The following is a 27,284-nucleotide window of genomic DNA, read 5'->3' on the forward strand; positions in this document are numbered from 1 at the left end:
CAGCTCAGCCGCGTGCAGCTAAAGCCTGCTTGGGCAGAGCTGAGTGAGCCTCCAGTCCGGCAGAGCTCCAGCTCTGCTCAGAGGCCCGATCTGGCAGAGTTCCTGGCGTGAGGCCGCTCTGCCCTGGGCGAGCTTTGCCCAGAATTGCCTCACTGCTAGGCTTCCTGCCCAGGAAGGAGCAGGCTGCGCGAGGCTGGGACAAGCCACGGCGCCTTCCTGACCTCACCTCAGCTCCTGCCTTGCCTTTGCACCAAGGCTCCAGGCGTCCTAGGGGAGGTCTTGGGGCCAGTGGCTGGCACAGTGCCAAGCGTTCCAGCAGGGAGAACTCCGACAGAGGAACGAGAAGGACATATGCAGGGCTCCTCCAGAGGTTGCTTGGCCGCCCAGACTCAGCGCCGCCCGGAGAGCACCTGGCTCCCAGGGTCCGTGGATGGGGACTGCAGCCCTGCACACCCGGAGGCTTACTCCGTGGGCGCCCAGCAGCTGTCTCACACACGGAGTTTCCCTAGCGCTCTCCTCACCAGCAGAGACATGTGCAGCTGGTTGGGGCCTGCCCCTGCGTGTGTGGCCTCCACCTCCCACCCCAGCTCAGGTGAAGCTGCCGAGACCGGCAGGAGGCGCAGCGCGCCTCCGCCTTGAAGCCGAGTGTATAGCATGTGGGGAAGCGAGCTTCCTCAGGGGAAGCAGATGCAGCCCAGCCGCGGGCAGCTAAAGCCCTGCTTGGCCAGAGCCAAGTGCGCCTCCAGTAGGGCAGAGCTCCAGCTCTGCTCAGAGGCCCGATCTGTCAGAGTTCCTGGCGTGAGGCTGCTCTGCCCTGGGCGAGCCTTACCCAGACTTGCCTCCCTGCTAGGCTTCCTGCCCAGGAAGGAGCAGGCTGCGAGAAGCTGGGACAAGCCACTGGCGCCTTCCTGGCCTCAGCTCCGCTCCTGCCTTGCCTTTGCACCTAGGCCCCAGGCGTCCTTGGGGAGGGCTTAGGGGCCGGTGTCTTGCCCACTGCCAAGGACTCCAGCAGGGAGAGCTCTGTCAGAGGGAAGGAAAGGGCAACTGCAGGGCTCCTCCATCGGTTGCTTGGACGCCCAGACTGAGCGCCTCACAGAGAGCACCAGGCTCCCAGGGCCCCTGGCTGGGGTCTGCAGCCCCGCACACCCGGAGACTGATTTCATGGGCGCCCAACAGCTGCCTCACACACGGAGGTTCCCTAGCGCTCTCCTACCCAGCAGAGACGTGTGCAGCTGGTTGGGGTTTGCCCCTGCGTGTCTAGGCTCCCGCTCACAGCCGCAGCTCAGGGAAAGTAGCCCCTGAGCCAAGACCTGCAGCAGGCGCAGAGCGCCTCCGCCTGGAAGCCGAGTGAACAGCATGCGGGGAAGCGAGCCTCCTTGAGGGAATACGTGGCAGCCGAGCCGGGTGCAGTTGCAACCCCTGCTTGGGCGGATCCGAGTGCGCCTCCAATATGGCAGAGCTCCATCTCTGCTCAGAGGCCCGATCTGGCAGAGTTGCTGGCGCGAGACTGCTCTGCCCTGGGCGAGCCATGCCAGATTTTGCCTCGCTGCTAGGCCTCTTGCCCAGGAAGGAGCAGGCTGCGCGAGGCTGGGAGACACCACTGGCGCCTTCCCGGACTCAGCTCTGCTCAAGCACTGCCTTTGCATCTAGGCCCCAGACATCTTCGTGGATGGCTTAGGGGACGGTGGGTTGCACACTGCCAAGGGCTCCAGCAGGGAGAGCTCTGTGAGAGGGAAGGGAAGGGCTACTGCAGGGCATCTTCAGCGGTTCTTGGCCGCCCAGACTCAGAGCAGCACGGAGATAACAGGCTCCCAGGGCCCCTGACTGGGGTCTGCAGCCCCGCACACCTGGAGCCTGACTCCGTGGGCACCCAGCAGTTGACTCACACACGGAGGTTCCCTGGCGCTCTCCTCCCCAGCAGAGATGTGTGCAGCTGGTTGGGGGCTGCCCCTGCGTGTCTCGGCTCCCGCCCACAGCCCCAGCTCACGGCAAGCAGCCCCTGAGCCAAGAGCTGCAGGAGGCGCAAAGCGCCCTCGGCTGGAAGCCGAGTGAACAGCAGGCGGGGAAGCGAGACTCCTCGGGGGAAGCAGAGGCAGGTCAGCCCCATGCGGCTAAAGCCTGCTTGGGCAGAGCCGAGTGCGCCTCCAGTATGGCAGAGCTCCAGCTCTGCTCAGAGGCCCGATCTGGCAGAGTTCCTGGCGTGAGGCTGCTCTGACTTGGGCGAGCCTTGCCCAGACTTGCCTCGCTACTAGTCTTCCTGCCCAGGAAGGAGCAGGCTGCGCGAGGCTGGGACAAGCCACTGGCGCCTTCCTGGCCTCAGCTCCCCTCCTGCCTTGCCTTTGCACCAAGGCCGCAGGCGTCCTTGGGGAGGGCTTGGGGCCAGTGGCTTGCACACTACCAAGAGCTCCAGCAGGGAGAGCTCCGTCAGAGTGAAGAGAAGGACAAGTGCAGTGCTCCTCCAGCGGTTGCTTGGCTGCCCAGACTCAGAGCCGCATGGAGAGCAGTAGGCTCCCAGGGCACCTTGCTGGGGTCTGCCGCCACGCACACCCGGAGGCTGACTCCGTGGGCGCCCAGCAGCTGCCTCACACACGGAGGTTCCCTAGCGCTCTCCTAGGAGCAGAGACGTGTGCAGGTGGCTGGGGCCTGCCCCTACGTGTCTGGGCTCACGCCCAGAGCCCCAGCTCAGGGGAGCAGCCCCTGAGCCAAGACCTGCAGGAGGCGCAGAGCGCCCCCGCCTGGAAGCCGAGTGAACAGCATGCGGGGAAGCGAGCCTCCTTGGGGGAAGCAGAGGCAGCTCTGCCGCGTGCAGCTAAAGCCTGCTTGGGCAGAGCTGAGTGCGCCTCCAGTCCGGCAGAGCTCCAGCTCTGCTCAGAGGCCCGATCTGGCAGAGTTCCTGGCGTGAGGCCGCTCTGCCCTGGGCGAGCGTTGCGCAGACTTGCCTCGCTGCTAGGCTTCCTGCCCAGGAAGGAGCAGGCTGCGCGAGGCTGGGACAAGCCACTGGCGCCTTCCTGGCCTCAGCTACGCTCATGCCTTGCCTTTCCACCAAGGCCCCAGGCGTCCTTGAGGAGGGCTTGGGGCCAGTGGCTGGCACAGTGCCAAGAGTTCCAGCAGGGAGAACTCCGTCAGAGGAACGAGAAGGACAAGTGCAGGGCTCCTCCAGAGGTTGCTTGGCCGCCCAGACTCCGCACCACACGGAGAGCACCAGGCTCCCAGGGCCCCTGGCTGGCGTCTGCAGCCCCGCACACCCAGAGGCTGACTCCGTGGGCGCCCAGCAGCTGCCTCACACACGTAGGTTCCCTAGCACTCTCCTCGGAGCAGAGACGTGTGCAGGTGGCTGGGGCCTGCCCCTACGTGTCTGGGCTCATGCCCAGAGCCCCAGCTCAGGGGAGCAGCCCCTGACCCAAGACCTGCAGGAGGTGCTCGGGGAAAGCAGAGGCAGCCCAGCCGCGTGCGGCTACAAACCATGCTTGGGCGGATCCGAGTGCGCTTCCAGTACGGCACAGCTCCAGCTCTGCTCAGAGTCCCGATCTTGCAGAGTTCCTGGCGCGAGGCAGCTTTGCCCTGGACCAGCATTGCCCTGACTTGCCTCGCTGCTAGGCTTCCTGCCCAAGAAGGAGCAGACTGCCAGAGGCTAGAGAGGCCACTGGCGCCTTCCTGGCCCCAGGTCCGCTCCTGCCTTGCCTTTGCACCTAGGCCCAATGCGTCCTTGGGGAGGGCTTAGGGTCGGTGTCTTGCACCCTGCCAAGGGCTCCAGCAGGGAGAGCTCTGTCAGAGGGAAGGGAAGGGCAAGTGTAGGGCTGCTTCATCGGCTGCTTGGACCCCCAGACTGAGGGCCACAGAGAGAGAGCACCAGGCTCCCAGGGCCCCTGGCTGGGGTCTGCAACCCCGTACACCCGGAGGCTGATTTCATGGGCGCCCAGGAGCTGCCTCACACACGGAGGTTCCCTGGCGCTCTCCTCCCTAGCAGAGATGTGTGCAGCTGGTTGGGGCCTGCCCCTGCGTGTCTGGGCTCCCGCCCACAGCCCCAGCTCAGGGGAAGCAGCCCCTGATTCAAGACCTGCAGGAGGCGCAGAGCGCCCCCACCTGGAAGCTGAGTGAACAGCATGCGGGGAAGCGAGCCTCCTTGGGGGAAGCAGAGGCATCTCAGCCGCGTGGGGCTAAAGCCTGCTTGGGCAGAGCCGAGTGCACCTCCAGTACGGCAGAGCTCCAGCTCTGCTCAGAGGCCCGATCTGGCAGAGTTCCTTGCGTGAGGCTGCTCTGCCCTGGGAGAGCCTTGCCCAGACTTGCCTCACTACTAGTCTTCCTGCCCAGGAAGGAGCTGGCTGCGCGAGGCTGGGAGAAGCCACTGGCGCCTTCCTGGCCTCAGCTCCGCTCCTGCCTTGCCTTTGCACCAAGGCTCCAGGCGTCCTTGGGGAAGTCTTGGGGCCAGTGGCTTGCACACTGCCAAGGGCTCCAGCAGGAAGAGCTCTGTGCGAGGGTAGGGAAGGGCTAGTGCAGGGTTCCTCCAGCGGTTGCTTAGCCGCCCAGACTCAGCGCCGCCCAGAGAGCACCTGGCTCCCAGGGCCCGTGGATGGGGACTGCAGCCCTGCACACCTGGAGGCTGACTCCATGGGCGCCCAGCAGCTGCCTCACACACGTAGCTTCCCTAGCGCTCTCCTCCCCAGCAGAGACGTGTGCAGCTGGTTGGGGCCTGCCCCTGCGTGCCTGGGCTCCCGCCCACAGCCCCAGCTCAGGGCAAGCAGCCCCTGAGCCACGACCTGCAGGAGGCGCAGAGCGCCCCCGCCTGGAAGCCGAGTGAACAGCATGCGGGGAAGCGAGCCTCCTTGGGGGAAGCAGAGGCAGATCAGCCGCGTGCAGCTAAAGCCTGCTTGGGCAGATCCCAGTGCGCCTCCAGTACGGCAGAGCTCCAGCTCTGCTCAGAGGCCCGATCTGGCAGAGTTCCTGGCGTGAGGCTGCTCTGACTTGGGCGAGCCTTGCCCAGACTTGCCTCGCTACTAGTCTTCCTGCCCAGGAAGGAGCAGGCTGCGCGAGGCTGGGACAAGCCACTGGCGCCTTCCTGGCCTCAGCTCCCCTCCTGCCTTGCCTTTGCACCAAGGCCGCAGGCGTCCTTGGGGAGGGCTTGGGGCCAGTGGCTTGCACACTACCAAGAGCTCCAGCAGGGAGAGCTCCGTCAGAGTGAAGAGAAGGACAAGTGCAGTGCTCCTCCAGCGGTGGCTTGGCTGCCCAGACTCAGAGCCGCATCGAGAGCAGTAGGCTCCCAGGGCATCTTGCTGGGGTCTGCCGCCACGCACACCCGGAGCTGACTCCGTGGGCGCCCAGCAGCTGCCTCACACACGTAGGTTCCCTAGCGCTCTCCTCGGAGCAGAGACGTGTGCAGGTGGCTGGGGCCTGCCCCTACGTGTCTGGGCTCATGCCCAGAGCCCCAGCTCAGGGGAGCAGCCCCTGACCCAAGACCTGCAGGAGGCGCTCGGGGAAAGCAGAGGCAGCCCAACCGCGTGCGGCTACAAACCATGCTTGGGCGGATCCCAGTTTGCTTCCAGTACGGCAGAGCTCCAGCTCTGCTCAGAGTCCCGATCTGGCAGAGTTCCTGGCGCGAGGCAGCTTTGCCCTGGACCAGCATTGCCCTGACTTGCCTCGCTGCTAGGCTTCCTGCCCAGGAAGGAGCAGGCTGCGCGAGGCTGGGAGACACCACTGGCGCCTTCCTGGACTCAGCTCTGCTCAAGCACTGCCTTTGCATCTAGGCCCCAGACATCGTTGTGGATGGCTTAGGGGACGGTGGGTTGCACACTGCCAAGGGCTCCAGCAGGGAGAACTCTGCGAGAGGGAAGGGAAGGGCAACTGCAGGGCACCTTCAGCCGTTCTTGGCCGCCCAGACTCAGAGCAGCACGGAGATAACAGGCTCCCAGGGCCCCTGGCTGGGGTCTGCAGCCCCGCACACCTGGAGGCTGACTCCGTGGGCACCCAGCAGTTGACTCACACACGGAGGTTCCCTGGCGCTCTCCTCCCCAGCAGAGACATGTGCAGCTGGTTGGGGCCTGCCCCTGCGTGTGTGGCCTCCACCTCCCACCCCAGCTCAGGTGAAGCTGCCGAGACCGGCAGGAGGCGCAGCGCGCCTCCGCCTTGAAGCCGAGTGAATAGTATGTGGGGAAGCGAGCTTCCCCTGGGGAAGCAGATGAAGCCCAGCCGCGGGCGGCTAAAGCCCTGCTTGGCCAGAGCCAAGTGCGCCTCCAGTAGGGCAGAGCTCCAGCTCTGCTCAGAGGCCCGATCTGTCAGGGTTCCTGGCGTGAGGCTGCTCTGCCCTGGGCGAGCCTTACCCAGACTTGCCTCCCTGCTAGGCTTCCTGCCCAGGAATGAGCAGGCTGCGCAAAGCTGGGACAAGCCACTGGCGCCTTCCTGGCCTCAGCTCCGCTCCTGCCTTGCCTTTGCACCTAAGCCCCAGGCGTCCTTGGGGAGGGCTTAGGGGCCGGTGTCTTGCACACTGCCCAGGGCTCTAGCAGGGAGAGCTCTGTCAGACGGAAGGAAAGGGCAACTGCAGGGCTCCTCCATCGGTTGCTTGGACGCCCAGACTGAGCGCCTCACAGAGAGCACCAGGCTCCCAGGGCCCCTGGCTGGGGTCTGCAGCCCCGCACACCCGGAGGCTGACTCCGTGGGCGCCGAGCAGCTGCCTCACACAGGTAGGTTCCCTAGCGCTCTCCTCGGAGCAGAGACGTGTGCAGGTGGTTGGGTCCTGCCCCTGTGTGTCTGGGCTCCCGCCCACAGCCCCAGGTCAGGGGAAGCAGCCCCTGATCCTAGATCTTAGGAGGGGCAGGGAGCCGGCGCCTGGAAGCCGAGTGAACAGCATTTGGGAATCTAGCTTCCCAGGGGGAAGATGAAGCAGCCCAGCCGCCTTAGGGCTTGGGCGGAGCCGAGTGCGCCCCCAGGATGGCAGAGCTCCAGCTCTGCTCAGAGGCCCGATCTGGCAGAGTTCCTGGCGCGAGGCTGCTCTGCCCTGGGCGAACCTTGGCCACACTTGCCTCGCTGCTAGGCTTCCTACCCAGGAAGGAGCAGCCTTTGCAAAGTTGGCAGACGCCACTGGCGCCTTCCTGGCCTCAGCTCCACTCCTGCATTGCCTTTGCACCTAGGCCCCAGTCGTCCTTTTGGAGGGCTTATAGGCCGGTGGGTTCCACACTGCCAAGGGCTCCCATAGGGAGAGGTCTGTTCAAGGGAAGGGATGGGTATATTTGGAGCACAATCCTGTATCAGATGTGAGGCCCACACCTTCACCCTGAACGCTCACCCCGAACCCTAACCCTGACCTTCACCCTGAACCCTCACCCTCACCCTCTCCCTGAACCCTTACCCTCATCCTGAATCCTCACCCTGAATCCTTACCCTCACCCTCATCCTGAACCCTCACACCTCACCCTAACAAGTTTGGAGGGCTGTTCCACGAACTCTAACCTTTACCCTACCCTAACCTGACCCCCTATCCACATCCTAACCCTAACCCACATCATAGTCATGCCCTCAGCCCTATACTTACCCTTGAAGTACCTACCCGCATCTTCTTCATTTTTGACACTTCCCATGCATAACAAAAGACGAGGTTGTAAGGTTTGAAACATGGATCCAAGACCCATTATCCACATAAAAGGGATATAAATACTGTGATCACATCATTTAAATCTCTTGCATCACCAAAATACCTCTCCACCACTTATCCAGTCGCCATTGATGGATCACATCTATCTCACACATTTTATAACTTAACAATCAAATACGCACCAGGACTCTGGGTAATTATATAGAAAAGATTTATTTATACCATAAATATTTCAACAAATTCCACTTTCTACGATGAGTTCAATCTTCACAAAAGTAGGATGAACAGCACCTGTTTCCACTAGGATCCATAGCATTGCACAAAGTGACAGTGAGCGTGAAAATCTTAATGATGACCACCAGAAAGAAGGTCAGCAGGGTTGATATCACAGATTTTTCAGTGTTCCAATACAAGTTCTACCCAAATCCATAAAGAAAGACATATGCATAGGAAACTACAAATTGAAAGCAAGTCTATTGAGATAAATATTGTACATCAATTGTATGAATCTTTAAGGCATAACTGCAGACATTCTTCAGACATTCTTCAAATTCATAGAATGACAACAAAGTATGGCTACGTACAATCCATTCGGTTTTATAAACCACTCATGAATAACCTCACAAGCCATTTGAAACCAGATGACAATTTCAAATAGCTTTGATCTATAAACAAGGCTGTAAGACAGAAAGTTAAAATCGAAATACATGAAGTAAATCCTCGGTAGATATGAAAACATCCCATGGTAGTGAAGTCAATTAGCATTAGTTATTAGGGCTTTCATGCACAGACTCATCTCTGATCGATGTGATCCCAATTCATATTTGGCAAAAAATACAAAAGCTGATCTTAACAGTCATATTATTTTTCTTTGTACCCCTAAAAAGAAAAATGAACATGAAAAACTAAATTAAGCTTGGAGGCTCACATTTCCCAATCGGTATACAAAGCAACAGCATGTCAAACTTTCTAATTCACATATGCATTTAAATGAAATTGGATGAAATACCCCTAAATAAACACATACTTCTATGCCCAATGTTTCACAAGGCAGAAAACGCTCAATGAATGAAACTGAGAGGGTAACAGCCAGGAAGGCCAGGGGTCTCCAAAGGGAGGAAATGGGGTGCAATTGTCAGACAGTTGTTATCTGTCGCTTCCGAGGCAGGAGGAAACAAGCTGTTATCTTTTTTCCCCTTCTTGATACAAATTTAAAAAGAGGTTTTCTCTTACAATTCTGTGTCGCTATAATGACACCTGGTTCCGCCTGAACTTCACTTTTCTCATACTTTGAGCTGACCAAGGCATTTTTCTTATGGAAAGGTTTGCCTTAAGCTATGTGAATGTACTATGTATTTACCCTAGACTCTATCTTCAAGTAGGTTCTGCCTAAAGGCTCAGAACTGACTTGACAAACCAATATGCGTTACTCATACATGGCTCTCCTGATCTATGTGAATGAAGCTATCCATTTGCTCATATCAATCGTTTTATGGCCCAGGATGACTCACCTGGTGCCACGGCCATCTCCATATATCTTGTGGGTGAGGGGTCTGCTGCCATTCCTTTCTCTAATGAGTAGACTGCTAGTAGCTAGATAACATCCAGCCAAAGATGAGTAGGGGGCACTCTTTCTGCCCCCTTCTGATGTCTATGTCAGAAGCTTTCTCTCTTTTATACTTTAATAAAACGTTGGGACACAAAAGCTCTGACTGATCAAGCCTCATCACTGGCCCTGGGTTGAATTCTTCCTCTAAGGAGCCCAAGACTTCAAGCATCTTTCATGGTTAGACAACAACCTTTCCAAACAATGGTCTTTTCAAAAAAAATGATGATAAGTGATGAGTATGCATATGTCTACGAATGAAATGGGACCCATATGTCAAACCACATAAAAATATATCTTCCCTCAACATACATATAACACAACCAGGCCTTCACATGCATCGATTCTCCAACTATCAAGTCATACAAATATGGATGTAAAATATCACAATACATTCCAAAGTTTAAAAGTGATGGATATTGACTTTCGCCCGCTGGTGCTTCTTTTTATGTCATCTCCATTATATTAGCTATGACAACGAATCATGTGCTGTGCGAAGTCACTTACATTGTGTCCAACTCCTTGGGATCATATGGACTAGGCCCCACCAGGCTCCTCTCTCCATGAGATTCTCTAGGCAAAGATACTGGAGGGGGTTGCCATGCTCTCCCTCAGGAGATCTTCCTGCCCCAGGGATGGAATCCATACCTCCCATGTCTCCTGCATGGGTATGTTCTGCATGTTCTTTACCACTAGAACCACCTGGGAAGCCCCAAGACACATGAACATCAGTGGATTTGGGGATCCACGGGGCATATACAGAACCATTCCTCCAACAAAACTGAAGAATGACTTTAAAATCTCAAACAAAACATGAGTATATGTGTTCACAAACTTCATGGAGCAAGGGTTTCTTCGATCTGAAAACTGGCGTCGATGAAGGACTGTGTGAAGAATACTTCAAAGTCTATTTGGCAAACACAGCCTACGTTGGCTATATTTAGTCCTCAGTTGAATGGAATGTCATGAGTACTGGTCATTTCAAATAAGTAGCCTGTGAAGCTGTTTACACTTATTGGGACGCGTGGTATACCACATTCACACATTTCAGTAGCATTGGTGCAAAAACGATACATTTCTCAGGGGAAGCTTCTACATGGACTCTTGGGATCAGAGCTCTAACTCATACACACATACTTTTCCTTTTAAAATGATCCTGCATGATAAGCAAACAAAACACTGGATGAACACCTAGACGGTGAGCTCTGTACTAAATGATTTTAAAGCCAGTAGATGGAATGAGCTGATGAGGAAGACTACAAACGAGTCATCTTCTTCAACTTGGTCAAACTGCTCATAGTCATACAAGTGAATGAAAAGTTGAGCCTGTTGTCATTCAATCTGTTTAAAAGAAATAGAATAAAAAAACAAATTAGTAAATCTTATTTTTTTAATAAACATTGTATTATTTCTGCACAGCTTTGTTACTGGCATGAATAGAATATCTACAATAATAACTTGTCACAGTGAAATGGATTCACATTCGATATCGATTCACATCTATAATTGATGCTATTGCTGTTTGATACTATTGCTTGAATGAATGCAACTTATGTGACTTCACAAACTACAAACACGACTAACATAATAGGTATTAAAAAACCTTGAGTGACATGAGCGTGAAGACTTAGTAGAGTTGCTCTCAAGAATAATGATACTATTATTCACTCTAGCCATAGTACTGGAATCTGTACATTAACACCCCTGCAAAAGAAACGGAAAGGATAGAATAATAATAAAGGAACTTCATAACTATATTCCTACTGTAAACATTCAACACTATGTTTTCTTTTAAACTGACTTTCATATTTGGTCTACTGTAACCTCTTCTGTGTTCATTTTATGCTAAACTTATTGCTAACAGTAAAATTACCATACGAGCTCTAATTTTTTTTTACTTGCAAAGCTAGTGATAGAACCAAAGGCCGATATCTACATCAAACAGGAGGAACGGAATGGAAACTGTAAACAATTTTATGGAATAGCATTTCCGTGCTCCTATTCAGTCAAACGGACATTCAAAAGGATGTGATTTTTCTGAAAGTTTATTTCGGAAACTTGGAAGTGGATGACTGCAAACAATAAAACGAATAATATATTGATACATAATATTAATAATATACAATGGGTCATTCTTTTTTCTATTCTGCCAGAGCTAACTGACTGGAAGTCAGTTGTCATAACTACTACTAACATAAGACCCTCACCGATGAGTGAAGATATATAGGAAAATCCATAATAGATCTAAAAACCATCAAAGATAAAATGGTAATTAAAAAATACAGTGACAGTTTAGTTGGTATAAGAAACAGGATGATTATGAAAGCAAAGCCAACAATCATGGATAGGCCATGGAAGCCCGTGGCTGTCACGAGTGTTGACTTGTATCCTTCATCTGAGGTTGTTAAAAGTGCGTGGTAAAATCCAGAGGTTTGCAGCAGTGGTAACCTCCTGAGCAGACTGAAATAAAAAGGGTTTCCAGAATATCCTGACGATTTCCATCTACTAGGCTGTGGTGAGCTCAAGCAATACATACTCCAGAGGACAGAAGACAGACGTCTACTGCACTTAGGGAGAAAGGGAATGTTGCTGCTCAGCCTAGTACAAGTGTAGAAGCAACACCTCGGTGATTCGACCTTTAAAGACTCAATACATATGAGAACGACTGGTATGAATAATCCTTCAGAAGTGCCTTCTCAGACCTCCTCCCATCATAAGCACAAGCATAATGAAAACACTGAGTTTTCATGGTCTCACGCAAAATTAGACTCACTTATGACTTTGCTTTGAGAAGAGTTGAACTACTCATTGTTTAAGAGAAATGACCCTTTCTTCTCTGAAGATTTGTGAATCATTCATAGGGTGTGGTGAATAAACTACTTAAGGATCTAATACATAAAATGCAATAGGCTAAGCACAGAGATGTTTTTCTCCCTTTCTCAAAGGATGGAACATTTTGTATTTGCACTGACTTTATGTCTTGACTTCATGTACAATTATATATTGATTTTTTTAGTTGACATACAATAGGACTAAAAATATTGATATAATACTAATAACTCATGTTGGTATGTGTGGTTGTCACATAGGATTCACAGGAGATTTAAATTCACAGTTGTCAACGTAAAGGATGAATGCTATTTAGCTTCTTCGTGAATCTAGACCCTGAATGAAGAGTTTTCCTCAACATATTTCACTGAGGGAAATACAAGGATGATAGGCATAATACTATGCTTCGACTCACGGATATCTAAGCATTGTTCACAATACAGATCTGATTTTCGAAATCAGGGTTCTTTCAGTGTCCTTGAACAGCATTTGCTTTTCTGTATACAGAAGAAAAAACTCATGAGTATCAAACTGGTTCACATAAAACATGCGTATGAATTGGTATCTTCCTGAACCAGGGATCAAACCCACATCACTTCCACCTCCTGCACTGGTAGGCAGATTATTTACTGACTGTGCCACCTGGGAATCGACATACATTTCAAGGACCACTGCCATCAGCTTCTACTGTTCATGACCAAAGTAGGAGAAACAACATTGGAAGAAGTACTCATAAGGGTACTCATAGGAAGTACTCATAAGTCAAGGAACTGTGATCCTGGGTACTCTCGTTATACTGGGACAAGTCAGTTCCTCCGATGATGACGGGTATAACTGAAAAATTATTACAACTGCATGGGATGCGATGTCTACATGATAAATGTGTTCCTCTTATACTACTGCTTCAGGGATGCCTACTTCCGCATGAAGGACTGCACTTCAAGGGATGCCCGCTATTCCAGCTCAAGCAACAGATAGTGAAGTGCAGATCATTGTCCTTTGTTGAAAATAATCAGCACTTTGTCAACATAGGGAACATGCTGGAGGAACCCTTGGGATAGAACTCTAAAAACACGTTGGGCCCTCTTTTTGCCAAGCCCTGAGATAAAATACAAATCAGAAAAAGAAAAATAGCATCGGTTTTGTCAGGACTTCCTCATCTTTTCTTTCTCGGTAGCAGGAAGCAGACATTGAGGCCAGAGGACTGCAGGATTTCATTGTGAACTAACGTTGGGTGGGGTGGAGGCTCATCACTCTAGTAAGAATGTGGCTCAATAAAATGGAATTTCATTCACTTCATGGACATAGAGTTCTATAATCCTTCATTAAGGAATTCAATAAGTTATATTTCCTTACACCTTCACAATCTCTTGGTTTACAAGAATGTCAATTGCTAGTCCAGCACTTATAAAATGAGTGTTGCAGGTAGTATGAGTGTATAAATGATGACGAGCAATGACAGGAAGTTTATTTATTCTCTGTTTGAATTCTTGATTTTTTATATAATTTTTTATAATATCCTTACAGATGTGAATGTTTTAGTGACATGTATAAATACACGTTGAGTAGTGCTATGATAACTCATAGTGTTGGCACAATAAATATCATGGTTATTATGTGCTTTTCATATATTCCTTTTGAGATTCTCTTCCATTATACATTATCATAAGATATTTAATAGTTTCCTAAACTGTACAGTAGGTCCTTGTGGCTTCTTTTATATATAGTAATGTATTTGTTAATAATTCAAACAAAAACTGGTACACAAATATTCATAGTGACATTCACGATAGCTCAAAGGTAGAACTCATTCAAGTGTCCGTTGGTGGGAGACTGAATATGCAACACAAGGTATATTCAGAAGCTTGAACGGTATTCCACCATACGAAAAAGTACATTAAATGGTGCTGTCACTCTGCAAGACATTACAGAAATGACTCCAAAACGAACACGTGGAATAAATACATAGTTTGATTCCAATTCATGCTATGTACCCAAAAGGATTGGGAAAGGGGGCTGAAAAAATGGATACTTCTTCCGTCATACTCACAACAGCATGATTCAACACTGGCAAACAAACAGAAGCAATCTAAGTGTCCATGGCAGCCAATTCCATAAACAAACTGTGGTATACAGACAATGGAATCTGATTCGGCCCTTCAGAGTCAGTAATTCTGACAATGCGACAATGTGGACAAACCTTATGGTCATTAGATTAAATGAAATAAACCAGACCAAAAAAAGACAAACGTGCTGTGATTCCACTCATATGAGATATCCAAACAAGTCAAATCTGTCAGAAATAGCAGAGAGTGATTCCGACCGATCGAAAAGAGTTCATGTTTCATGGACCTCAGTTTCCCTTGGAAAAACTGACTTCCCATGATATCTCCAAAACCAATTAGACAAATAATTGGAAGCTATATCCAGTCAAATGAATGTAGACATAATGTTACAGTGTACACCAAACTCACTCAAACTTCTCAACAGACAAAAGGCAAAACTGTATCTATGGTACCTCAGCTTAACTTAAAACTGTATCTACGGTACCTCACTTCTGCTTATAAAATTTAACAACAACAACAACACACTAAAGTCTATCCAAAAACGGACATAAAACATATATAACATCAACTTTAAAAATTAGAAATTTAAACTGTGAAAAACCTTATTCACAAAACTTAAACACAAGCCAAAGGAAAATATATTTATAAAATATATATCTGATAAAGGATTGTACTCCAAATATACCAAAAAATCTAGAACAATCTCATAAAAAATGTATACACCTAAACATCTGGCCTACAAAAATATAAAGATAGTAAATAAGCCTATCAAAAAGACTCAAAATCACATATCATTAGGAAATTACAAACTAAAATAACAGTGAGGTAGCACTGCACACCTATTAGATCCAGTAAACTCAAAAAAAGGGGGTAGGGCACAGCTTCTCGAGTGGCTCAGTGGTAAAGAATCTGCCTGACAATGCAAGACACTCTAGTTCGATCTGTTACCCCAGAAGATCCCACAAGCCACAGAGAAACATAGCTGGATGTTTCCACAGCTAAACAAGGCTCTCCTGTGACCTGAATACTACATGGCTAGCACTTACTAAACAGCTTTGAAAACATGTCCAGACAAAAAAGTATCGCATGATTATATACAACAGCTCTACTTGTAATAACTAAAAACTTTCAAATATCAGGATGTCTTCAGTAGATGACAGTGTAAACAAATGGGGATACATCCAAAGTGAAGGGGAGCAAATGCTACCACAAAATATACCACCTCAGCATGAGGATTAGTTGGACCCAATTAACTTTTATTTTTTTAGAGGACACATGATCATCTCTGAAACCCAAGTTCAAGACAGCTCTTCTGTGAGTCACATTTACCAGAGAAATCTCATTTCAAAGGAATCCTCTCTATATGCCAGATAGAAGGATGAGACACAGTCTTTTGAAACTCTTTTTTCTTTTCTATCGATAGGGAAAGCTAAGCCGTAAATCTGCACAACCACCATACCCTTCCTTTCCTTTGGTTGTATTTTTTTTTAATATTTGTTTCTTTTTTAATTTGGCTGTGCCAGGTCGACCTTCATTGAGGCAAGCCAGATACCTAGCTACAACATGCAAATTCTCCGTTGTGGCATGGGAGATCTAGTTCTTGGATCAGGGAATGAACCTGGGCCTCCTTCTTTGGGAGTGTCCAGTCTCAGCCACTGGACCACCAGGAAGTGCCTGTTTTGTTTTCAGATGAAGATGGAATCTAAGGTGATATCTTGGGCCATTTCAGTCACTGACTCAGTTTCCTGAGTTTCTCCAAAGCACGCATAAGGTGCACATTATTAAACTGGTTTGCAAAACAAGAAAAGGTTGTCTGCTACAACACTGTATGCTTACAAATATCTAAACGGTAAATGGCATATTATTTATTTTTAATTACTATGGGGGGAGAAAGAATGCAGGATTCATACATGTTACAACATGAATAAATATTAAAACCATCTTCAGTGAAAAAAAAAATCCACATAGGAAAGGCCACCCAGAACCCTTATTCACCATGTCTGCTTTCAATCCATCAAGTTTGTCCAAATAACTGAAAATCTCAGTAACACTCTAAATAAAGAAAACAGGATGAAGATGGAAACAAAAGATATATTCATACATTTGAACAATTGCTAAAAGTGGAAGTGGGGTGGTGGACTACATTATAATGTAGATACCATATGATTTCCTGATTTTGGAGATTATGTGCTGGTTCTGAAGAAGGCACCCATTTTGGATAAAACACATAGAGTATTTTAGATGATGTGGCAAATGCTAGCACTTGTTCCCATTGCTAGGCATTTTCTGTACATTTTAAATGACTGGAAAGTATACTAGGTTTCAAAACAACCATGTCAATACCACAAAAGAAATTTAGAGCAGACAGGCAGGAAACTTTCTGATACAGGCCAAGACTTACCCAGATGAAGTTCAAGGGAAGCTGCGATGCTCACTGCCCATGAAGGAGTCCACGTGGAATGAAGAAGTACTGTGGGAAGTCTATTAGTAACCACCATGTCTTGGGTCCTCTGGATGACCTACTGCAGGAGAAACAGATCTTACAGATAAAATGTTCCACATCACTTCACAAAAAGTTGTTAGGCTACATTCAGTAAAGCGGAATCATTTCGGATCAATTTACAATCATATAAAATACTACCATTTACAGTCCAGAAATCACTTGCATTTCTACACACTAATAACAATCAGAAAAAAATATTAAGAAAATCCCACTTAAATAAAACATCTAGCAACAAACTTAATCAAGACCATAAAAGACCAGTAGTCAGAAAACTAGAAAGCACTGATAAAGAAACCAAAGAAAACACAAATACACAGAAAACTGTTCCACGCTCATGCACTGGAACAATGAGGAATTAAAAGGTCCATTCCAACCAAAGTCATCAACAAATACATGGACTGCAATCACAAAATAATATTCAATGGCATTTTTCACAGAAATAGAAGTATTCCTCATATTAGACTGCTACTGTTGAACAGGACCTTAAACGGCCAAAAAGACTCTGAGAAAGAGGAACACAGCTGGAGGCATCTTCCTATCCCTCTTCAAACTACATCACGGAGCTGTAGTGACCACCACAGTGAGGAACTGGCAGGAACACAGACACATGGACTCCAGGAGAGAATAGAGAGCCCAGAAACGAACCCACCCGTACATGGTCAGTTCCTGAAAATCAAACCAGGAACGAGCGAAGAGGAAAGGACAGTCTTCTCAAGAAACAGTGACAGGAAAATGGCCACCTACACGGAAGAACATCAGTGTTCATCCTCTACATCATCTAACGCAAATCTAACTGAAAACCCACCGCTTTGCACACGGAGCTCTTTCCCCCTGAGTCCTCTGAGATGGACCTCCAGTCAGCCCTCAGCTGGACACAGGAAACGTCCACTCCATCCTCATTTTCCGCTCTTGCAGCGCCTCCCTGCTGGTGGGCACTGAGGCAACCCTGCTCCTCTCAGCCTGGATGCAGCCCTGTTATCCAGAAGCCTGAGCCCTGATGGTCCTGAGGAGACAAAGCTCCCGCCAGCTGCTCACGGAGCAGAGTCTAAAGGCAAAGCGTCCTGCGCCCGCAGGTCAGAGGGGGCTTTGGCGCCCCCTGTGGGCCACAAGAGAAGAGCAGGCAGCCCGGTGCTCACAGACCTCAGAGGGCTCACCCAGAAGCAGCTCTGCTGCGAGCACTCAGACTGGAAGCCCAAACTGAAATGGAGCAGAATAGCTCCATGACCCTCCGCAAAACATGGCTAAGGAACAATCAGAGCCTGCATGGAATGCAGCCATAAAAAGGAACACATTTGAGTTTGTTCTAATAAAGGGGAGGGAAGTCAGTCAAAGAGAGAAAAACATGTAATCTAGAAGGATGGTACTGACGAGTCTGTTCACAGAGCAGCAATGGAGGTGCAGACATAGAGAACAGACTTACAGACGAGGGTGGAGAACAAGAGGGAGAGGGTGAGATGAATGGAGAGAGCAGCATGGGTGCAGGTACACCTACATTTGTAAATAGACAACCAATGGGAATTTGCTGTATGATTCAGGGAACTCAAACTGGGGCTCAGTAGTAACCCGGAGTGGTGGGAATGGGTGTGAAATGGGAGGGAGATTCAAGAGTAAGAGGACATAGGTACACCTATGGTTAATTCATGTGGATGTATGACAAATCAAACCAATATTGTAAAGCAATGATCAATCAACTAAAAAGAAATAACTGTTTAAAAAAATATGAACATAAACACAAACTTTGCAACAAGGTAACTCCATTTTAAAAACTATAGAATTTTAGAAAACTACTAAAGTTCTACATGACCTTCGGTCTGGTGATCAGGTCTAACATACACAAAACAAGCCAACTTACCAAATTATGAATACAAATTAGTTAAAACATTGCCTTTTATCATTTCATACATTTACCCTGTGGAGGACCTTACTCGAGAGAACCAAAAACAAACTGTTAAATGAACCACGGACCACCCACCCCGGCCAGGCAACAGAGAAAAGAAAACACTTGCAGGAGTCATCTTACAACAGGAGGGCCTGGGAAGGAACAAGGAACGAACAAGCTACCACCAACCAGAATTCTGGAGAGGTCAGGTGATGGGAGGCTCCAGTTCAGAGGTCCTACCAACCTCCCAGGATCCACTTCGCTGGAATCCATCTCAGCTGAGTGATGTGTGTGCCCCCAAGAGAGATCCCAATTCAGAATGCCTGGCAAGAGACAAACCAGAAATTAACCCGATGACCATAAAACCTGAGACTGTGAGCCACATGACAGAGTGGTTCTCTCCGTTTCCCTCACCCTCCTGCCCTCCACCCCGGCAGCCCTTCCCAATAAAGCCTCTCGCTTGGACAGCACTCCTCTCCTCAGACAACTCATTGCCCAGTGTCAGACAAGAACTCACTCTCAAGCCCTGGAAGGGATCCCTCTTCCTTCATCAAAAGCAATATCCAGGAGAAAATATCTTCAAAACGCTATCTTGCAGAGAAGGAAATCAGAGAAGGCAATGGCAGCCCACTCCAGTACCATTGCCTGGAGAATCCCACGGACAGAGGAGCCTGGTAGGCTGCAACCCCGGGGTCACTAAGAGACGGACACGACTTCACTGAGTGGCTTCACTTTCACTTTTCACTTTCATGCACTGGAGAAGGACATGGCAACCCACTCCAGTGTTCTTGCCTGGAGAATCCCAGGGACAGAGGAGCCTGGTAGGCTGCTGTCTATGGGGTCGCGCAGAGTCAGGCACGACTGAAGCGACGCAGCAGCAGCAGCAGCAGCAGAGAAGGAAATGGCACCACCTGCAGTACTCTGGTCTCAGAAATCCCAGGGACAGAGGAGCTTGGTGGGCTACAGTCCAAAAGCAGGGCATTTCTGATGGGAGGAAACAGTCCCAGGGAAGCTGAGCTGCTCACCAAAGGCCCCAGAGCTTTGGATAGCACACCAGAGCTGGGGCTGAGGATTCCCAGCTGCCATGCCTCTTGATCCTGGCCTCTTTCACTAGATACATGTGTGGAAAACTAGAATCTAAAATATGCCCTGGTGGTTCCATAGTAAAGAATCCACCCCCCGGTGCTGGAGATGCATGTGCGATCCCTAGGATGGGAAGATCCCACATCCTATGGAGCCCGTGTGCCACAACTGCCGAGCCTGTGCTCTAGATCCTGGAAGCCACGATGCCGAGTTCACATGCTGCAGCCACTGAAGCCCGTGAGCCTGTGCCCCTCAACAAGAGGAGACACTGCAGTGAGAAGCCTGCAAACCACTAGTTATGGCCCATGCTCACCAAAACTAGAGAAAAGCCCACACACAAAGATGCAACACAGCCAACAATCAGTAAAACTGTTTTCCTAAAACAATGCATATCTGACAAAGAAACTGTATTCGAATTGTCCAAGAACACTAGAGCAAACAAGCCCATTCATAATTGGTAGCGACTGAAATAGACACCTGGCCACTGAGGGTATACTGATAGTAAACTATCATACAAAAACATACTCAAGATACTGGTGCAATGCATGCAGAGCCCCCTTTGAAAGACAATCTGACAGTTTTTTTTCAGTAACCACGTGGGACAAGCACTGAATTCTGTGTATGACAAGCGGTGGAAGCCAGGTATCTTACCATTGGAATGCAAAGTTACAGATAAACAAAAGGAAACGTTACAATGTCCATGTCGTGGTGGATCAGGTTGGAGACATCACAAATTACCTTTAACTGAATATGTTCAAAGGTGAGCTGGAATACATGTATATATATATCCATGTATTTGTCAGCTGAGCATATTGAGCTCCTACATGTATGTTTTAAATATCATTCTCTAATAAAAGGGAACAGGAAACATCTCCAATGGCCCGGTGGTAAAGAATCTGCCTACCGATGCAGGGAACACGGGTTCAATTCCTGTGTAGGAGATCCCACATGCCCAGGGGCAACGAAGCCCTTGAACAACTCTAGAAGTTTGCATGCTCCAGAGCCCAAGTTCTGCAAACAGAGAAAGCACTGCAATGAGAAGCCATGGCACAGCAACTAGAGGGTAGCCTCTGCTCACTACAACTAGACAAACGAGCAATAAAGACCCAGCACAGTCAAAAATAATGTAATGTTAAAAAAAGGGACAGTTCTTTGAAGAAATGACTGAGACTAGGGGTGAGACTGTAAATATATGAGCCAGGGTCATCTTAAATTATGAGAAATTAAAGAAACTAAAGACAACTATCAAGCTGTCCAAACTGATACAAATGGATGATGACACAGTGTTATCTGTATACACCAGCAAATAACAATCTGAAAAGGAATTTAAACAAACGATTCCCTTTCAGTCATGTCAACATTAATAAAAGATTTTGCTATGGACAGAATGAGGATAACAAGACTGGCACACTGGAAATGATACTTGATTGCTGAAAAATACCTTAAAGACATGGACAGATACTCCATAGCGATGAAAAGGCTTCAGTTGGCAATACCATGGAATGCATCTTCAATCTGAAATGAAGATTCAATATGAATTACAAAAGGCTGAAAGGTGGTTGCTAAACCACAAAAGATGCCAGCATTCTTGGACTCCAGAGGAGAATTCAATCCAGGGCAAGTGACGAAGCTTGATGGCTCAGAGGTTTTCTGTTAAAAAGTTTTATTAAAATATAAAAGAGATCGAGAGAGCTGCTGACATAGACAGTAAAAGGGGGAAGAAAGAGTACCCCCTGCTAGTCTTTAGCCAGATGTTATAGAGCCACTAGCAGTCTGCTAATGAAAGAAAGACAATGTGTCAGAGAATGGCACCAGGCCCCTCACCCACAGCATGCATTGAGATAACATTGGCAGCAGATGAGTCATCCCAGGCCATAAAATGATGGACATGAATCTTGAAGAAAGGCAGATTTCCAAGCAAATATATAGTTTCATTCACATAGATTAAGAGAACAAGGTATGAGTAAAACATACTGGTTTGTCAAGTTTTTTCTGAGCCTTTAGGGGAAACTGACCTGAAGACAGAGCCTTGGGTAAATACATAGTACATTAGCATACCTTAAGACAAACATTTCCATAAGAAAAATGCATTGCTTAGTTCAAGGTTTGAGGAAAGTTAAATTCAGGTGGAGCCAGGAGTGGTCATGGCAACACAGAATTTTCTGAGAAACCTCCTTTTAAATTTGTATCAAGATGGAGGAAAAAAAATGCAGCACTCTTTTGTCTCCTCCGGCCTCTTAAGAGAGAGGAAAAAACGTCTGACACTTGCAGTCTATTTTCTCTGTCTGGAGACCCCTGGCCTTCCTGCCTGTTATCCTCTCCAGGCCTGTAGGAAGCAATACACTAGGCTGCTTGGGAAAACCGCGCGGGTCTGAGCTTTATGCAAAGGGGTAAAGCGGTAAAACCCTTGGCCCCAAAGGCGAGGCTTTTCTGCGACCGCCATTTTAGTCGGCTCCGAGACTGCAAACAAAGAGGGCAGAATACATGGTTCCCTGCTCCGCCCAGTCTGAGTTCCCTTACCTGTGGCCCACAGCCCTGCGCTCTGCTCGCTGGATGCCAATCGACGGGGACCCAGGAGCCCACAAAACGAGCATTCCCAGCTGCAATGGCGAGCCCTGAGAGCCCTGGCCCCCGACGCGCCGCCATGTTCATCCCGCCCCAGACCCGCTCACGTGAGCCGCGCTCCTGACCAGCCGCCCAGGTTGGCCCCGCCCCCGACGCGCTCACGGTGCGCCCCACCCCCACGCCCCCTTCCAGGACAGGCCCGCGGGACCGCGACTGCCTCCAGGTGAAACACAAGGACAAGCAAATCCACCCCACCGAGACAATCCAAGCTTTTTCTCAGCTGATCTGTCTATGATTTAGGGATAAAACTATGACTATAGAAAGCAAAGATGACCTAGGACAGCCATGATATTCTATAGAGCCAGACCCTGGCGGGCAGAGGCTTGAAGAGGGTCCGGGAGCTCTGTCAGAACAGCAAGCCTCTGTAGCGTAGCGGTTAGGTGCGCTGGTAAGCAGGCAGACGATGGTCTGTAAGTCAAGAGTTCAAATCTGCAGCTTAGCTCTTTTGCTCTTAGGGAGCGGGGGACAACAACAGGCGGGACTTAGACCAGAAACGTTTATTTTTATTTTAGAGGTTTATTGTTAAGCTTAGGGTTAGGGTTCGGGCAACCCCCCAACTTGTTCAGGTTCGGGTTCAGGGTTAGGGTTAGAATTTGGGGATCCCCCCTCTTCTAAGAGTTTGGGTTTGGGTTAGGGTTCATGTCAGTGTCAGGGTTCGGGTTACGGTTAGGGTTAGCATTAGTGTTGGGGTTACAGCTTAAAGTGAGCCCTAATAGGGCCCATAGTTCTTTATTAGCCTGCCCTGGCGGGCCGAGGCTTGAAGAGGGTTCGGGAGCCCTGCTGAAAGCAGCAAGCCTCTGTAGCATAGGGGTTAGGCAGGCCACTAGGCAGGCAGACTATGGCCTGTAAATCAGGAGTTCAAGTCTTCAGTCTGACCTTTTTGCTTTTAAGGGGCAGGGGACTGCAAGAGCCAGGGCTTAGACCAGAAAATTTTTTTATTTTAGAGGTTTATTGTTAAGCTTAGGGTTAGGGTTCGGGCAACCCCCCCACTTGTTAGGGTTCGGGTTCAGGTTAGAATTCGGGGACCCCCCTCTTCTTAGAGTTCGGGTTTGGGTTAGGGTTCATGTCAGGGTCAGGGTTCGGGTTACGGTTAGGGTTAGCATTAGTGTTGGGGTTACAGCTTAAAGTGAGCCCTAATAGGGCTCATAGTTCTTTATTAGCCTGCCCTGGCGGGCCGAGGCTTGAAGAGGGTTCGGGAGCCCTGCTGAAAGCAGCAAGCCTCTGTAGCATAGGGGTTAGGTGGGCCACTAGGCAGGCAGACTATGGCCTGTAAGTCAGGAGTTCAAGTCTCCAGTCTGACCTTTTTGCTTTTAAGGGGCAGGGGACTGCAAGAGCCAGGGCTTAGACCAGAAAATTTTTTTATTTTAGAGGTTTATTGTTAAGCTTAGGGTTAGGGTTCGGGCAAACCCCCCACTTGTTAGGGTTCGGGTTCAGGTTAGAATTCGGGGACCCCCCCTCTTCTTAGAGTTCGGGTTTGGGTTAGGGTTCATGTCAGGGTCAGGGTTCGGGTTACGGTTAGGGTTGGCATTAGCTCTAGGGTTACAGCTAAAGTGAGCGCTAATAGGGTCCATAGTTCTTTATTAGCCTGCAGTGGCGGCGTGAGGCTGGAAGAGCGCCTGGGAGCAAGACAAAACCCAGTAATCCTCCCTAGCGAAGCGGTTAGGCTGACAACCAGTTAAACATCCAACTTGGCTCTGTAGGTCAGGCATTCAAGTCCCAGTTTTGCCTCGTTTGCTTTTAGGGGGTGAGGGACAGCAAGGGGCGGGGCTTAGGCCAGAAAAGTTTATGTTTATGTTAGAGTTTTATTGTTAGGGTTAGGTTTAGGGTTCTGGCATCCCCCCAACTTGTTAGGGTTCAGGTTCAGAGTTCGGGTGCGGGGAAACCCCTCTCTACTTAGGGTTCGGGTTCAGGGTTCGTGTTTGTGGTTTGGGGTTCAGCGTTTGGGGTTAGGGGTTCGCGGTTCTAGTTTGAAGTTTGGGGTTCCGATTAGGGGTTCAAGGTTCAGCTTAGGGGTTCGGGGTTGGGGTTAGGGGTTCGCAGTTTGGGTTTGGGGTTCGGGTTAGGGGTTCACGTTTCAGATTTGGGGATCAGGTTATGGGTTCTCAGTTCAGGTTCGGGGTTCGCAGTTCGGGTTTGGGGTTTGAGGTTCAGGTAAAGGGTTTGGGGTTCGCGGTTTGGGTTTGTGGTTTGAGGTTTGGGTTTGGGGTTTGGGGATCAGGTTAGGGGCTCTCGGATTGGGTTAGGGGTTCACAGTTCGGGTTTGGGTTTGAGGTTAGGGTGAAGGGTTTGGGGTTTGGGGTTCGCGGTTTGGGTTGGAGGTTTGGGATTCGGGTTAGGGGTTTTGGGTTTGGGATTCGGGTTATGGGTTTGGGTTTTGGGGTTCGCGGTTTGGGTTTGGGTTTGGGGTTCGGGTTCGGGGTTCGGGGTTCGGGTTTGGGGTTTGGAGTTCGAGGTTTGGGGTTCGCGTTTCAGGTTAGGGGTTGAGGGTTGGGGTTTGGGGTTCGCGGTTTGGGATAGGGGTTTGCGGATTTGGTTAGGGGTTAGGGATTTGGGGTTTGGAGTCTGGGATTTGGGTCAGGGGTTCGTGGTTTGGGGTTCCAGTTATGGGTTTGGGGTTTGGGTTCAGGGTTGTGGGTTGGGGGTTTGGGGTTCGGTTTTTGGGTTTGCAGTTTGGGTTACGGATTAGGGGTTTGGGGTTTGGGGTTGGGGTTCGGGAATTGGGGTTCGAGGATTGGGGTTGGGGGTTCCGATTAGAGGTTCAGTAAGTGATGTTTGTGGTTCGGGGGTCAAGATTTGAGGTTTGGGGTTTGGGGTTCGGGGGTTTGGGTTCAGGGTTTGGGGATGGGGGTGTGAGGTGCAGTTTCGAGTTTTGCTGTTCAGGTTAGGAGTTAGGGGTTGGGAGTTCGGGGTTCGGCTTAGGGGTTTGGGGTGTGCGGTTTGGGGTTTGAGGTTTGGGGTTCCGGCTAGGGGTTTGGGGTTTGGGGTTCGGATCAGGGGTTTGGAGTTTGGGTTTGAGGGTTGGGTTTTGGGGTTTGGGTTTCGGGGTTTAGAATTCGGTTTAGGTGTTCGCAGTTTGGGTTAGGGGTTTGGGGTTTGGGTTGGGGGTGTGGGGTGTGGGGTACAGGTTAGGGGTTTGGGTTCAGGGTTTGGGGTTCAGTTTATGGGTTTGCGTTTCCGGTAAGGCATTAGGGGTGTGTGGTCTGGGTTTGGGGTTCGTGTTACCGGTTTGGGGTTGGGGGTTCGGGTTCCAGATTTGGGGTTCGGGATTTGAGTTATGGATTCGGGGTTTGGGCTACATGGTTCGGGGTTTGTGGTATGGGGTTTGGGGGTGGGGTTTGGGTTTGGGGCTCGGGTTAGGGGTTCGGGTTCGAGTTAGGGGTTCACGGATCGGGTTAGGGGTGTGGGGTTCGGCGTTTGAGGTTCGGTTAAGGGGTTCGCTGTTCTGGTTAGGGGTTAGTGACAGAGGCTTCTGTTTTAGGGTAGGGGGTTGCAGTTCAGTTTATGGGTTAGGGGTTTGGTGTTTCGTTTTCGGGTTATGGTAAAGGGTTCAGGTAGGGGATTGGGTTAGGGGATTCGGGATCAGGTTGGGAGTTTGGTGCTTGGGGTTAGAGATTTGGATTCGGGAAATGGGTTGGGGTTCATGGTATGGTGTTCGAGTTAGGGGTTTGGGGTTCGGAGTTTGGGGGTTCTTGTTCTGATTAGGGGCTTGGGGTTTGGGGTATGGGGTTTGGCTTCGGGGTTAGAGGTTTGCGGTTTGGGGTTTCGGTTTGGAGATTGGAGTTTGGGTTTGGGATTAAGTGGTAGGTGTTTTGGTTTGAGGTCGGGGTAGGGTTAAGGTATCAGCTTTCAGGTTCATTGTTTGGGGATTCGAGCTAGGCATTCAGTTTACGGGTTTGGGATATAGGGATTTGAAGTCAGGGTGGAGTTCGGGGATTGGAGTCGCGATTAGGGGCTACTGAGTGCCGCAGAGGCAAGGGCTCCAGCAGTAAAAGCAGGCTGCGCGAGGCTGGGAGACGCCACTGGCGCCTTCCTGGCCTCAGCTCCGCTCCTGCCTTGCCTTTGCACCTAGGCCCCAGGCCTCCTTGGGGAGGGCTTAGGGGCCGGTGGCTTGCACACTGCCAAGGGTTCCAGCAGGGAGAGCTCTGTGAGAGGGAGGGAAAGGCAAGTGCAGGGCAACTCCAGCGGTTGCTTGGCGCCCAGACTCAGCGCCGAACGGAGTGCAGCAGCCTCCCAGGGCCCGTCGCTGCGGTCTGCAGCCCCGCACACCCGGAGGCTGACTCCCTGGGCGCCCAGCAGCTGCCTCACACACGTAGCTTCCCTAGCGCTCTCCTCCCCAGCAGAGACGTGTGCAGCTGGTTGGGGCCTGCCCCTGCGTGCCTGGGCTCCCGCCCACAGCCCCAGCTCAGGGCAAGCAGCCCCTGAGCCAAGACCTGCAGGAGGCGCAGAGCGCCCCCACCTGGAAGCCGAGTGAACAGCTGGCGGGGAGGTGAGCCTCCTCGAGGGAAGAAGAGGCAGCCCAGCCTCGTTTGGCTCAAGCGCTACTTGGCTGGAGCCGAGTGCGCCTCCAGGACGGCAGAGCTCCAGCTCTGCTGAGAGGCCCGTTCTGGCAGAGTTGCTGGCGCAAGGCTGCTCTGCCCTGGGCGAGCCTTGCCCAGACTTGCCTCGCTGCTAGGCTTCCTGCCCAGGAAGGAGCAGGCTGCGCGAGGCTGGGAGACGCCACTGGCGCCTTCCTGGCCTCAGCTCCGCTCCTGCCTTGCCTTTGGACCTAGGCCCCAGGCGTCCTTGGGGAGGGCTTAGGGGCCGGTGGCTTGCACACTGCCAAGGGCTCCAGCAGGAAGAGCTCTGTGCGAGGGAAGGGAAGGGCCAGTGCAGGGCTCCTCCAGCGGTTGCTTGGCCGCCCAGGCTCAGCGCCGCACGGAGTGCACCAGGCTCCCAGGGCCCCTGGCTGGGGTCTGCAGCCCCGCACACCCGGAGGCTGACTCCCTGGGCGCCCAGCAGCTGCCTCACACACGTAGCTTCCCTAGCGCTCTCCTCCCCAGCAGAGACGTGTGCAGCTGGTTGGGGCCTGCCCCTGCGTGCCTGGGCTCCCGCCCACAGCCCCAGCTCAGGGC

The 27,284-nt window shown here is 50.4% G+C and overlaps 1 long non-coding RNA gene across 1 annotated transcript; it reads right to left on the bottom strand.

Annotated features, from left to right (window-relative positions):
• Window positions 1-7,780: 7,780 nt before the first annotated feature.
• LOC138422124 (uncharacterized) lies at window positions 7,781-22,208 on the bottom strand. Its single transcript, XR_011249751.1, has 6 exons — window positions 22,069-22,208; window positions 20,990-21,063; window positions 20,453-20,559; window positions 18,655-18,788; window positions 16,485-16,605; window positions 7,781-10,529 (listed from the first exon to the last, which is right to left on the bottom strand). It is a non-coding gene; the product is annotated as an uncharacterized lncRNA (long non-coding RNA).
• Window positions 22,209-27,284: the final 5,076 nt, after the last annotated feature.

The sequence above is a fragment of the Ovis canadensis genome, chromosome 17 (genome assembly GCF_042477335.2).
Source record: "Ovis canadensis isolate MfBH-ARS-UI-01 breed Bighorn chromosome 17, ARS-UI_OviCan_v2, whole genome shotgun sequence".
Lineage (NCBI taxonomy): Eukaryota > Metazoa > Chordata > Mammalia > Artiodactyla > Bovidae > Ovis > Ovis canadensis.